Source organism: Mus musculus, chromosome X, assembly GCF_000001635.26.
Source record: "Mus musculus strain C57BL/6J chromosome X, GRCm38.p6 C57BL/6J".
Lineage (NCBI taxonomy): Eukaryota > Metazoa > Chordata > Mammalia > Rodentia > Muridae > Mus > Mus musculus.
The window spans coordinates 49,305,901-49,320,967 of NC_000086.7; the positions used below are offsets into that span (position 1 = coordinate 49,305,901).

A 15,067-nucleotide genomic window follows, 5' to 3' on the forward strand; every position below is an offset into this window, starting at 1 on the left:
AAGCCAGCCATGGCCATGAGCACATGGAGCGTGGGGAAAGGGAAGGGGAGAGCAAGAGCAAGAGTGAGAAGCAAGAGAGCAAGAGAACAAGAGAGGGAGGAAGGGGACAAGCATCCCCTTTTATAGTGGGTCAGGATGAAAAGACTTCCAGACAGCAGGAGTGAGAGTCAGGGTAGGATCAGAAATATCTAGCCCACGTCAAGCCTGCATGCTATCCTTATGTCTTCCACAGCTCTGACCACAACGTAAACAGCAGCTGGTGGTGCGGACTGGAGGACAACAGGTCCTGTTTTGTAGGGAAGGTGTGGACTTTAGCAAGTCCTCTCCTTTGTCTGGGTTGAAGTGAGTTCCTTTTTTGTCACAAGGTGGTTTGCCACTTAGAACTTCAAATGTTTGCTGTTTCCCATTGTCGCAGAAAGCAGCACATGACACAGAGTGACAGAGTGAGGCAACAATCACTTTAGCCAGTCTGGAAAGGCTCTAGAGAGACACAATGGCTTGAACTACAAGCAAGAAGGGAGTAGGAGATAGGATAGGGCAGTGGTTTGTGACCTACAGTTTGATGTAAATGGGAAGGGGGGAGGTTGTTAGAAGTGCAGGTAGAGTAGATGATCCCAGGAAATATAGTTTAAGAGATTCAATGGAAATTTAGGCACCTTTTGAAGGAATTCAGGGGGAGGGGTGCTTGCTTTAAAACAAAGGCCTCTCTGAACCCAAGAATGGGAAAAGGAAATATCAAAGATGAAAAGTCCAGGCAGGGTAGCAACCTAACTTATGGGCTAAGATGGTCCACGCACTGAAACACAAGTTCAGGTTGACCTTAAGCAAAACTCTTCAAATTTCCTTAGGGAAGAAAGTACCATTTATTCCTCCAGGAAGCCCACCTCCTAATTCAAATCATTCTGTAGAGTCACAGGAAGCCGACTGGCTTGTAACATTCTCTGTCGCCACCTGGTGGACAAGAAGAGGAAGTGACTCACGATACAAAAAAAAAAAAAAAGGGGGCAGTTAAGTTTGGAGGGGAAGAGAGGATATGAAGTTGAACCAGGGTGGGTGAGCATTTGGTGTTCAGGCACTGAGGAGAGTTAGGATCAACTACGGGCCTCAAAAGACTGGACAGTGTGGAAAATTACCCAAGGAATGTGGAATGTGCCTGGTCTGTAAACGCATCAGATAGTTCACAGTAACGGCTTACACCATGCCAATATTGTGCTAAAAAATTTATGTGCATTTCTCTCCCATTTGAGACTAACAGCCACTTATCACAACATTTCCATTTTCAGATATGTAAAGTGAGACTTGGTATGGTTCAATAACTTTTGGAACTATTCAGTAGCAGGCTGTTCAAGCTTTTAATCACTATGCTATAAATTATAGCTGTCCATCACACTTGTGATGACACGATGGAATTTGAAATACCAAGAAGGTGCCTGGAGTACTTTGAGTCTGAGTCAAGGAGGCTGCGGTGCCAGTGGAGGAAAAGGGAGGGAGAGGTGACACACAGACCATTGGCTTGGACGTCTCTACCTTAAGCATTCAACCAAAGGAAAAGGTGGTCTAGTGAATCTAGTTTTTCAGCCAGGAGGAACATTTTAGTCACAAGCTCTACCCAGGACTTGAATGACAAAGGGCATCAGCAACCCACAGCACTGAACCACTATGCTAGCATTACTATATCACCTCAAACTACACATCACATCCTCACAAGTCTTTAGGTGGGAAAGTATATTGGTATACATTTTAGAACACACTGCTCCATAGGAAGCAAAAGGCCAAATGCTATGTGTACTGACCAACTAGAGAAATCAGAAAGAGCTTGGTTGAAAGAATCAGGGGCAAAGACAATCAGTCAGTATTGAGCACCTGATGTACGCCTGCTAGCTATTATGCTAAGTGTTTAAGAGCATCTTATGGGACTGTCCTAGATTCTGAGGGGAGTTGTGTAAGTAGTGCCACTTTTAGAGGAAGAATGGAGATAAGGCAACTTTGCTCTCTAGTCACAAAGCTATTCAGTACAGGAGCACTCTGTGATTGCAAAACCTGGGTTGTTTTGTCCAAATGATGGAAGGTACTTTTTTATTATGGAAAATGTTCAGTTAAGTGAGAAGTGAAGATAATAAGATAATGCAACCTCTTTACTGATCATCAAGTTGTAATTATTACACACACAAAGTCCATCTTATTTTATGTGTCCTCCCATCAAAATGGATTATTTTAAGCAAATCCCATACTTCAGAAAGCATTTAAAAAAATACAGAATTTTAAAAGAACATTTTAACCAGATTTATGAAATTAATTCCAATAATTTTATATTCACACATATACATTTTATTAAAATTTCTCTGCTATTTCATGTAGTTCCTCTTTTCTTATTTCTTGATATGTATCTTATATATGGAAAATGTATACATTTCATATATAGCCCTTGGCAGATTCATTATATGCATATACATCTGTATAAGCAAAATATATTCTAATGTGGTCATATCAGGTTTTCATCCCTTCCTGTATGTATGAGGCTTTAAATAGTTTCTTGTTCATAATGCCATTTCTTTCTTTCTTTCTTTCTTTCTTTCTTTCTTTCTTTCTTTCTTTCTTTCTTTCTTTCTTTCTTTTTTTGGTTTTTGGTTTTTGGTTTTTGGTTTTTCAAGGCAGGGTTTCTCTGTGTAGCCCTGGCTGTCCTGGAACTCACTCTGTAGACCAGGCTGGCCTCGAACTCAGAAATCCGCCTGCCTCTGCCTCCCAAATGCTGGGATTAAAGATGTGCGCCACCACGCCCAGGTCATAATGCCATTTCTGTTGATGTTTTTCTTGTTTTAGCTATTCTAATTGCTGTGTGTGAGGGTGGAGTAGATGTATCACTTTGTAGCTCATATTTTGTCTGATGAATACAGATGTTGAAGAATAACTTTTTGCATACCAGTTTCGGATGTGCACCTTTCCTTTGTTTATATTATTTCTCTATATTTTGGATATATAGCAGATTATATGTCTTCTCTTAGTTAATCACTGACCTTTTGACCTTTATGTTTTAAAGACTTTAATTCTTCTAGTGAAGGCAAGAGTTACAAAAATACACATATTAATGGGGTACTGTGTAATACTTTGTATATGTACACACTATTTAATGCTTAAACCATGTTAGACACATTTGTATTCCTTAAATATTTGTCAATTCTTTGTTGTGAAAATGTTTAGCATCCTTCCTTCTGTTTTTTGAAATGTTCAAACATAATTGCCACATGAAGTCCCTGTACAACAATACACCAGAATTGTTCCTATCTGTAACTTCTCATTAGTTTTCCTATCTCTGTCCTATTGCATTCCCCCCTGCCTCTGAGAACCACACCCCCATTTTACTCTTATCATCTACAGAACCAACATTTTAGCTCCCATGATACTGGTCTTTCTGTGTCTGGTTAATGTCGCTTAGCATAATGATTCCCTACTTGTATCTATGTTGCTGTGATTTTGTCCCCTTTAGCTTGAGAGAATTTGTAATGCCATACAGACTGTGCTCAAATTTATAAATCACAGCTTCTGCCTTTTTTTATTCTTGAATTTTTCTAAACTCCAGTATGTTGACAAATAGTTTTTGATAAGGTTGTTGAGCTTCTATAACAACCTTCTGTTTTATGTTTTCTTTTAATTAAAAAGTATTCTTAGCTAGAAATTAAGTTGAATTCATCTTTCATTTTTAAGGATATGTTTATTTTTATTTCATGTGTATTTGGTCTGCATAAATGTCTGTGTACTATGTGCATGCAGTGCCCACAGAGTCCAGAAGAGGGCACTATATCCTCTGGAATTGAGTTACCAACCCTTGTGTGGCATATGTAGATGCTCACAATTGAACTTGCCTCCTCTGAAAGAGCGACTAGTGCTCTTAAACACTGGGCCATAACTCCAGCCCATGTTTAACTTTTTGTTTTACTTGGTTTTCTTAAGTAATATTTGTTTCCTTGAATAAAATAAAAACATTATTCTATTTCCTCCCTAGAATCAGTTGATGTTGGTTTCTAATGGAAGCTGTTAGTTAATTTCTCCATCCCAGGATCAGTTGAACGAGCTTATTTTCCCACCAGCGAGGAATAATGGTATCTGTAATAAACATGCGACTGTTTAAGTAGACATGTTTCTTAGGCTCTATTTCAATATTCATTTTATCAATTTTTAGGATCTTGACTAGTGTCTAGTGGATAGCATGGGAAAGAAATTACACATTTACAAATTGACTCTTCCCATAAAATTCAACTGAAATAGGCTATATATCATTTAGGTCTGCTTTTAGTTTCCTCTTGCTATGTGGTTGGTTTTTTTTTTTTGTTTTTGTTTTTGTTTTTTTTTGTTTTTTGTTTGTTTTGTTTTGTTTTGTTTTTGTTTTTTAGTTTTCATTTTATGGATCCTATAAAATACTTTTTTAACATTGATAACTGTGTTTCCTTCTATATTCAGATCCTATTGTAAATGGAATTATTTCTAAGATCACGTCTACATTTCCATTGTTATTATACGATTTGCAATGGATACTTTCATATTGGCATTTTGGATGTTTGCCTCGCTAGTGACTCAATAGTTTTAGTAGCATTTTTCTTTAGATTGCTTCATATTTTCTGTAACAATAATCATAATGTGTGCAGATAACACCATCCTTTCTAATATATATTTCTCTTATTTCATATTGTTGTCTCACTTTTTTTCTGACTGAGATTAAATATCTCAACAAAAGCAATGGTGTCTATTACCATTATCAGGAAAAAGCAATGGTAACCATTGCTTTTTCCTGATAATAGGAAGAGAATGTTCCTTCTTCCATCAAAAAATGTTTCTCTCTCTCTCTCTCTCTCTCTCTCTCTCTCTCTCTCTCTCTCCTCTCTGTGTACCCTTTGTGAAGTTAAGGTAGTTGTCTTCTCCTCCCAATTGCTCAGATAAGTTTGCCAAATTTTACCAAGCATGTTTTCTGCAAATATGTAGATATTCTCTTTTATTCCACAAACATGGAAATGTCACTGTCTTTTCTTTTTTTAAAAAAAATTTATTACGTATTTTCCTCAATTACATTTCCAATACTATCCCAAAAGTCCCCCATACCCTCCCCCCCCCCACTTCCCTACCCACCCACTCCCCCTTTTTGGCCCTGGCGTTCCCCTGTACTGGGGCATATAAAGTTTGCATGTCCAATGGGCCTCTCTTTCCAGTGATGGCCGACTAGGCCATCTTCTGATACATATGCAGCTAGAGTCAAGAGCTCTGGGGTACTGGTTAGTTCATAATGTTGTTGCACCTACAGGGTTGCAGATCTCTTTAGCTCCTTGGATACTTTCTCTAGCTCCTCCATTGGGGACCCTGTGATCCATTCAATAGCTGACTGTGAGCATCCACTTCTGTGTTTGCTAGGCCCCGGCCTAGTCTCACAAGAGACAGCTCTATCTGGGTCCTTTCAGCAAACGCTTGCTAGTGTGTCACTGTCTTTTCTATGATAAAGTGCTCTGTCATGGGATACACCTCATGTGGTGGTTTGAATGAAAGTGCCTTGGACTGCCTGTGGTTGGTTGTTGCTGTCATAGTTACTGCTCCAATGCCATAACAGTCTGCCTGTTGCTGGGCTCCCCGCCGTGATGGTCATGGTCTATAACTCTCTGGAGCTGTGAGCTGTAGATTAAATGCTTTATTTTATAACTTAATTTGGCATGGTTCTTTGTCACAACATTTAAAATGAAACTAAGACACTCCATTTTATATATGCCATAATGTATATAGTATATGTATCACAGATGTATGCAAAGTATTTATAAATATCCACCACCTACCCCTTAAACTTCTCCAAGACCTTGCCATATTCCACTCCCAATTGCACAGCATCTTTTTTTCTTAATTAAACCACAGATTTCAATTAGAGCTTTGCATAAGTGCTTAGGTATAGTACCATCTATTGCAGCATGGGGGACCACTAACACTGATAAATTATTTTAATATTGTTGCTAGATTCAAATTCTTCAACTTTGCTAAGAATGGTGATCTAATATTCTCTTTTCTTACATTGTTGTCTTTTGTTGCTGCTGCTTTTTAGAAGTAGGTTCCTATTTAGTTCAGGCTGATCTCGAACTCCCCATTTTCCTATATAAAAAGACCCTTGCCCATGGGCCACACATCAGATATCCTGCATATCAGATATTAATGCTGTGATTCATAACAGTAGCAAAATTAGAGTTATGAAGTAGCAATGAAAATAATGTTATGGTTGCGGGTCACCACAGCATGAGGAACTACATTAATGGGTCACAGCATTACAGAAGTTGAGAATATTAGGATAACATTGACTTTATAATGTTAATTGGGAAAAGTTACTTCCTCCTCTGGCTTGGGAGAGAATATGTTTTAAAATTATATTTCTTTTAATCATATGAATAGCCAGAGGTCAAAATAAATTTAAATTTATGTACAAAACTACCTGAAATTGAAAATTTCTTTGTGGAAACCATTTTAATAACAAAATTACTTAATAGAAAAGACTAAAAATATCTCTCATTTCTTTTAATACCATTATTAATGAGTAATGTTTCTCAAAGAATATTTCCATTTTATCTAAATTATATCCATTAAGTAGTTTTTTTATAGTATTCTCCATTTCAGGGCATGTATTAAAATTCCTATATAACAGTCTACCATGTGACTGTAGCACTTGTCCTAGCTACTGTTAATATGTTAATAGAATTTTTCTTATTTTCCTTTTGAGACCCTTAGGAGTAAAACAACTGAAATATTTCTTGTATATATACTTTTTGTACACACTGTGGTATGAGGCCTTGTTGGAGGAAGTATGTCATTGTGTAGGCGGGCTTTGAGGGCTCCTAGAGAGCTCTAACTCTGCCCAGCAAGGAAGAGAGTCTTATCCTGGCTGCCTTCCAATCCAGCACCATGCCTGCCTGGAAGCTACCAAGCTTCCCACCATGATGATAATGGACGGAACCTCTGAACCTGTAAGCCAGCCCCAATTAAAAGTTCTCCTTATAAATGGTCATGGTGTCTCTTCACAGCAATAAATCCCAAACTAAGACACACACACACATTCATTTCTTTTTTTAAAAACTTTATTCTTTCACCGGTTCATACAGATGTTAGTTGACTAATATATATATATTACTGTAGCTCATCCTCTTACTTGAGTCCTCCTGTTTCCCAAGTCCCCATTAAACATCTCTCTCTTCCTCCTTCTTCCTTCCCTCCCTCCTTCCCCTTCTCTGTCAGTCTCATGTGTATGTGCACATGCGTGCATGTGTGTGTGTGTACATGCACACACACACACACACACACACACACACACACACACACTTAATTAGGGTTGCCTGCATGAACATAGGTGGGTGGTTATTTATTTGAATGAGGGCAATGTTCATGCATTCTTTTTTTTTTTTTTTGAAAATCTCTTAGAAGTGGAATTACTACATTATGGTATAGGCTTATTTTAGAGCAATTTACCAAATGATTTCCTGAAGTGGAAGAAATAACCTTTGCTCACACCAACAACATATTAAAGTTCCAGCTGTTTCACTTCCATGGTGACACTTGCTATGGTAATTTCTCTGAATTGGAACTTTTTTAATGCTTATATTTATTTTTGAAAACGTGGTACAATATATTTTGGTAATAGTGTTTCCCTGCCTTCAGCTTCTCACAGGTCCTCCCCACCTCTGTACACATGTAACTTCATGTTCTTGTGTGATCTTTAAATAAACCAAAGCACAACAACAATAAAAAGAAGCACAAACAAGCAAAAAAAAAAAAAAAAAAAACACCAAAAACCAAAAACCAATAAAACAAAGTCATGCAGTCTGATTTGTGTTTGCCATGCATAGGTCATGGTCTCAATTGTTGCTTATATACCCAGAGTCACTTCAATGAAGGAAACTGATTTTCCCTCTCGTATAGATTCCATTGCAAATAGCTTCTCGGCTAGGAGTGGGATGTGTCCATATCCACTCCTCCCATTGCCTGGCTCGATTCTGCACAGGTCTTGTTCATGTTGTCATAGTCTTTGTAAATTTATGTGTGTATTAGCCTTGTGTGTTGAAGAAGCAGTTTCCTTGATGTTGTCTACCACCTCTGGTTCCTACAGGAATCCTGGACATGATGGATTGTATTGGCTTTAACTATAAGAAAAACAATGTTCATCCTCTGCTAAGGTGCATCTTGTCAGGGATTTGGTCACAGATAGATGAGAGTAACTCTTACAGACTCTTTTATCAAAACCGAATGAAACAGATAAAATGTCTCATGATGTTGTGAATACTTGGAATCTGAGTCTTTCATACATTACTAGTATAATTTCATACATTTCTGGTACAAATTCACATATTCTTCTAGAAAGTCACTTCTCTTTCATGTCCAGAATATAACAGAGCACTACATGCTTCCATGTAAAAGTATCACAAAAGGCCCCATTTTCAATGCTACCTGGTCATTCCTGAGATTATATACACACCAGTAACATTATATGGACTTTTAAAGGTGTATTTATATATTTAGGGATACATACATACATAATACACACACATATATACACATATAGGGTGCTTGTGTGTATGTATGTGTATATATATATTATATGTATATGTATGTGTGTGTATATGTGTGTGTGTGTGTGTGTGTGTGTGTAACTGGGAAAGATTAAAGAAGTAGTGGGGGAGAAGTGATGATGAATATAAAAGTATATCACAGCCAATCATCAGGATGATGCAAATGTTGTATATCTTGTCTGTCCATGTCAATATCCTAATTATTCTGCTTTTAATATTTCTTCAACACAATACCAGTGGGGGAATCTGGGGCAAGGGTACACAGAATTCGTCATCATTACTCATTGCCCAGGCATATGAAAGTACATTTATCTCAAAATGAGAATTTAATTATAATGCTCTTGGGAGCACAGGAGGAAGCTTCATGAAACTCCTACTTGTGGGAAACTGTCAAGTTCAAGGGAGAAGAACAGATTAGAGACTTGCTGAAAGGAAGAAGGGTGTACTATGGAGATCTTTAAGCTGCAGAAAGAACAAAAACAGAATAAAAATTTTAATGAACTTCATTTCTTTTTAATTTTTCATATATGTTTTGGTCATATTCATTTCCTTCCTCCAACTCTTGCCAGATCTTCTCTCATCTTCTTGTTCTTTTTATCTCTTAAACAGAGAGCATCTTTGTTAGATGTGGGCCATTTGTGTCCACTTTTTCTCAGGGCTGGGATTCTGTTTGAACCTGTGCAGGTCCTAAATGTGTTAGTGTTTGTGATTTTTATGTGTTATTTCTGTTGTGTCTGGATGCTGCTCTCTTGGCATTGTCCTTTACCTCTCTCTTTGACCAATCTTTCTGCCTTCTCTTCTGCATAGAGCCCTGAGCCTTGAGAGTCCGAGTCTGACTGGTGAAGAGAAGTTTGAAGTCTTTCAGAAGACCTAGGTTTGTTTCCCGGAATACATATAGTGAGTGACTCATAACTGTGTTTAACTGCAGTTCCGGGGGTATCCAAATGTCCTATTTTGGCCTCCAAGTGCACCAGGAACAAATGTGGATGACTAAACATCAGTAATATTTGTATAATATTTGCATAATTTATTCGGATAAAACATATGTATTAAAATTAAAATATAGTGTTTGTAGAGTCATAGTTTTGCTATGTATCTAAGGCTAGCATTAAACTCATGATTCTCTATACTCTAGTCTCAGCTTCTAAGTACTGGGATTACAGACATCTACATGCCCTATTTCTTGAAAAACATTTCTTGTCATTGCAACTTTAAATAATATGATTTTATTATTGCATAGTTAATACATGGATATAAAGTATAACAAACGCTGAGTCTTAATATTCAGGTGATAGAAGATTAAGCAGGGAAGAGAAGAGGGGAACATTATGAAAGGCACTGGTACCAAGGTGTCCACTGGTACAAAATGAAAAACCAGGTTAAATACAGACAAGCTGCCAGTAAATGCATCACAGAATGGTTGTGATGTGTCAATTTGGATAAGTTGCAGTCACACTATTCTTTCAAACACTAATCTAAATGTTGTTGCTAAAAAAAAAGAAATCTTTCACATGCAAATTAATCTTCTAACCCACTGACTTCAAGTAAGGGAGATTACCATGGATAAAGGCAATGGGCCTGACTAAAATCAGGTAGGAATGCAAGTCAAGGTTGAAATCTCTCAAAGAAAGAAGAGGCTATGCTTCTAAACATCTGCATCAGCCTCTGCCTGCCTGGCACCACTCTTCTCCTTATGAAGTATTGACTTAAGGGTCCTAGGATTGCTTATCTAGCTCCATAGCTGCATAGGCCATGCCATGTAACAAATGTCTGTGCAAATACCCCCATGCACCCTATTTTTCTCCTTCTTTGGTTTATCTTGAATGATGTAAATATTAACTGTAAAATAGAATTATATGACAGAGTTGAACATAAATAAACAGATCATCCATATCAATAACATGAATGGGACAACAACATTTGAGAAATGGTTCAGGCAAAGTACAAGATGAATGTGAAATATTTTGTAGCGCCAGAAAGTATAGTTTAACAAGACAGCTCATATCAAAGGACCATAGAGACCAATAACAAACAACTTTCAATTGGCTAGAGATGGCAAGTTCTAAGGAAAGGATTACAATTAAAATATGAAGTGAATATATGTGGATCTTTAGTTGTATGTAAATGTTAGCATTCAAATAAATGAAGAGGAGAATGGAGACTATTCCTCTTTATGAGATAGCTCTATGTAATTTAATTTTTACAAACTCACTCTGCAAGGAGTTAGAATATAGTTATCAGCACCTCTATCCCCTTGAGTGTGGATAAGTTGTAGTGAATTCCTTCTAAATGGTGGCAAATCACCCTTAGAGTACAAAAGCCTTCACAACGAATTATAGCCAGCAGCAGGATTCCTTATGCCAATTCCTCTCACACATATTTCAAATCCATTTACCTTCTAATTCTCCTGCTAGCTTGCCTCCAAAGGTGCTCATAGGATTTTTTAGCTTCATCTGAATAATCTTCTGATTTGAAGATCATCTGTGTCATATAGAACAGAACCATAATAAATATTTCTCACCATATCCATACATATTGACACAGGTTCTATGATTAAAGCATTGATATTTTAGGAACTATTTTAAAACTCTACCCAGAATATAATTATATAATTTCATATATATGTATATATATGTATATATATATATATATATATATATATATATAGCAAGTATATATAAATACTTGTATATATATATATATATATATTCAAACTTAAAAAAGAAACTAATTCATTCAAAGCACTAGATCTTTACTGAAATTTTTTTCTGTGATGGGCATGGTGACTCACAACTGTAACCCCAGTACTTTGGGATCTGGGATGGGCAAATTACATGAGTTTGAGACCTTCTTGGGTATATATCTCTACTTCAAAAATTGACTTGTGGTTGAGGAGACAGCACCATCTACAAAGAGCTCATCATACAAGCATGTAGACCATAATTTGATCCCTGGAATCCATGGAAAAAGCAAAATGTGGTAAAATATGCTTGTGAAATTCAGGTGTTGAAGAGGCAGATCTCTTGGTCACTCTAGTTAGCCAGCCTAGATTACATGGTGAACTCCAGGCCACTCATAGACCGTCTCAACAAACAAGGTGGATGTCTTCTGAGAAATGGCACCTGAAGTTGATCTCTGTCCTCCAGACATGTTTACACACATCTACATACATCCTTACAGTCACAAGTACATACACATGTGCAAGCACACAGAACAACACATAGCCAAATGCTACTTGTCTTTTTTAAAGAATAATCACTTATATTTCAAAATAATATATGAGAAATATATTACAAAATTATCATGGTCTCAAAATACATTTTCATTATATCAGTTGAAAATGTGGTTGCCAGCACATGACCAACTCAGGGTTGCTCCAGGTCCTCTGTGTATATATTTTATCTCTCAGTTTCATGTTTTGTGGGAACTCTGAGTGCAAGAACTTTACCCCAATAACTTTAATTTTTATATAAAGGAGAAAAATAATTTGAAAAATATAATTTGTGTAAATCAACACAATAAAATTGAAAGCTAATGAAGAATCCTATTCAGTATTAAGTAAATACAAAAGTATTAAAAATCTTGCCACAAGACTGGGAATGATTAAGTAGTAGAGAACTGTCAACAAGATGAGAATGTGTTTGGCTAAGTTTCAACCCTATGTTTTGAAGATAAATCTAGAAGACAGTATTTAAAGAAAAAGCTCATATTTTAATAAGTGATAAAATTATAACCAGAAGAATAATATTTTATAATGAATAATTGTTTGCCATTTGCAAAGATTTAAAAAAAATTAAAATTTCTTTGAAATGACAATCATCATTTACTAGTGTCTTTATAATATGCTAGATAAGGAACCATGCTAAATGTTCAATTTTCACAGTGATCTTATAAGTATTATTAACCCTCACTGGCTATTTTTGGTTGTCAACTTGACTACATCTAGAATCCACTAAACTCTGAACTTCTGAGCATTCCTGTGAGGCATTTTCTTAATTAGAATTCTTGAAGTGGGAAGACCCACCCTACATCTGGACCACACCTTCTGGTGCAGTCTATACAAAAGAATATGGAAGAAAGACGCTTTCATATTTTGCCTGCTCCCCCTCACTCTCACTGTCAAGTTTTTCTATCCTGTTGCTAAGTCATCCTGCTTCTTTGAAATTCTAACATACAGTTAATATCACCAGCTTTTCAGGAACCCTTCAGTATTCCTCTGCCAGATTTGTACTGCTGAGACATCAGCCTCCTGGACTGAACAACTCTGGGTCCTTGGTCTTTGGAAGTTGAGATAACCATTGTTGGACTACATGAACCACACACTATAAGCCACTCTTATATATGTATATATAACCTATTTCTGTTCATTTAGAGAATCCTACCTAACACAAACTCCATTTGACACAACAAAATCCATAAATAGAATTAAAAGAAAAATTTATTTAGAGATGTATAGCAGAAATTATAAAGAAAGAATAATTATAGATCAACATCTGTTTAATATATAAATAGAAAAATTTTCAGCAAATCAAATCTGGCAATGTGTAGAATACCATGCTATAAATACATAGTTTAATTTCTTTTAATAGAAGCATTGTTTCTATATTCATGAATTCAATGTTAAATATAACTTTACAGACAATAAAATTGATTATAAACTTTTATAATTGCACTTTGCATTTTAATCAGTTCAGGTGATCTGTACACAACGTGTTCCTATTTTTTCCCTGGGTCTTCCTTAGCCTATAACATAATTGTATTTGTATTATTGCTAATGTATAAATAATGAGATCCATTATAGTGTTTTCATATATGTATATTATATACTTTGATTATAGTTAACTTCCAAAACCTTCACTTGTTCCTCCATTTCTCCTATTGATCCATTTCTTTACTCTGGTAAATAATTGTTAAAATTTATTTAAATTTAGAGTCTATCAGGCAGGTATAAAATTTGCTTCACATATTACATATACTTAAAATTTAAAGGAATAAGGAAAGTCTGATATTTAACCACACTTTCCCTTTTGTGGTTTGTTTGTTGATTTTCCAAGGTAACTTTCTCTCTCGGTCATTTCCTTTTCCATTTAAAGAACTTTAAAAACCCATTCTTTTAGGATAGTTCTGACACTTAAAATTAAAGCTAAAGGAACTGGAAAGAAGGCCCTGTGGTTGAGAGAGTATACTGCTCCTGTAGAAGGCCTGAGTTTGGTTTCTAGCATCTACAATGTGGCCTGAGATCACTGCTGAGCATGAAGGATGAAAGTCTTAGCCTTCTTTTGTGCTGCCATGATGGTTGAGATTGAGTTTGGAAAGCTTGATTATAACATAGCAAGGGTGGAAGGTATTTTTTTTAGAATTTCATACATTAATATAGTATTTACATTATTTCCACCTCTCCATCTTCTCCTCTAAGTTCACCTGTTTCCCCAACTCCATCTCAACTTCATTATTGCTGTTTGACAGAACACACACACACATACACACACACACACACACAGAGAGAGAGAGAGAGAGAGAGAGAGAGAGAGAGAGAGAGAGAGAGAGAGAGAAACCCCTTACTGAGTTCATTTAATTCATAATTCTTATGTACATGAGCTTATGGCTGAGCACTTGAGATTGGACCTTATCCCTTGTCCCATCCCTGAAGAGAGCCTATTCCCCCTCTCATAAAAGCCATTGATTACCTGTAGTTCCTCATTTAGTTATGGGTGGAGCCTTGTGAAATTTCCCTGATTCATATTGGCATGTGGACTGGTGTTGCCGTTGTGCAGGTCTTGTTTAGCCAACCATATTGTTAAGATTTCATCCCTGTCATGTGTAGCAGACCCCACCAAGTAGTAAATATCCTGGTCTCCTAGTTAAGGCTATAGATTTTGAGTGAGGTCTGGCTAGAACAGAGTGTATATTGTCTTATATCCTCAAAACTTCAGTTTCTGATAACAGTTATAAAATTATTTATTTACTTTATCCTAAAAGTATTCAATATATATACATACATATATCATATTCATGTAATGCTGTGATTGACACATTATATTCTCTAAAACACATATGTTGAAATACTAATTCCCATTGAGATGGCTCTGCTAAATAACTAGATCATGCCGATGAAGTCTTAAAAATGGGATGAGCTCATTTATAACAAACCAGAGAGCTAGAGCTCTGTCTGATGGGGACACAGCAAGTAGCTGCTTGTATACAACACATAAGTGACCCTTCACCAGAACCTAAACCAAGTTGACACCTGGATCTCAGAGTTTTTGGCCCCAAGAAATGTTACCAATGAATTTCTGGTGTTAATAAGTTACCTGGTTTATGATATTTTCTTATCGCAATCTGAAATAAGACCTAGAGTTTCATAACATTCTAAATATTATTATAGGTAATATGGTGATTGAAATATATCTGAATTTATTTGTAACTGCTTTTGTTCCTGAGGTATAAACTATTAAGAATTTATAAACAAATTATGTGTTAAAATCATTTGA

General features: G+C 36.3%; 2 long non-coding RNA genes across 2 annotated transcripts in view; one reads left to right on the plus strand and one right to left on the minus strand.

The window, feature by feature from the left end:
- Gm39513 overlaps positions 1 to 9,705 on the plus strand; it is a 28,690-nt gene extending 18,985 nt beyond the window's left edge. Inside the window, exon 2 of the long non-coding RNA XR_882305.2 lies at positions 9,384 to 9,705. This is a non-coding gene — a long non-coding RNA (predicted gene, 39513). The remainder of the gene's footprint in view (positions 1 to 9,383) is intronic.
- Gm14696 (predicted gene 14696) overlaps positions 7,421 to 15,067 on the minus strand; it is a 31,917-nt gene continuing 24,270 nt past the window's right edge. The window contains exons 4-5 of the long non-coding RNA NR_167731.1: positions 10,972 to 11,057; positions 7,421 to 9,038 (exon numbers count right to left, since the gene is read on the minus strand). This is a non-coding gene — a long non-coding RNA (predicted gene 14696). The remainder of the gene's footprint in view (positions 9,039 to 10,971; positions 11,058 to 15,067) is intronic.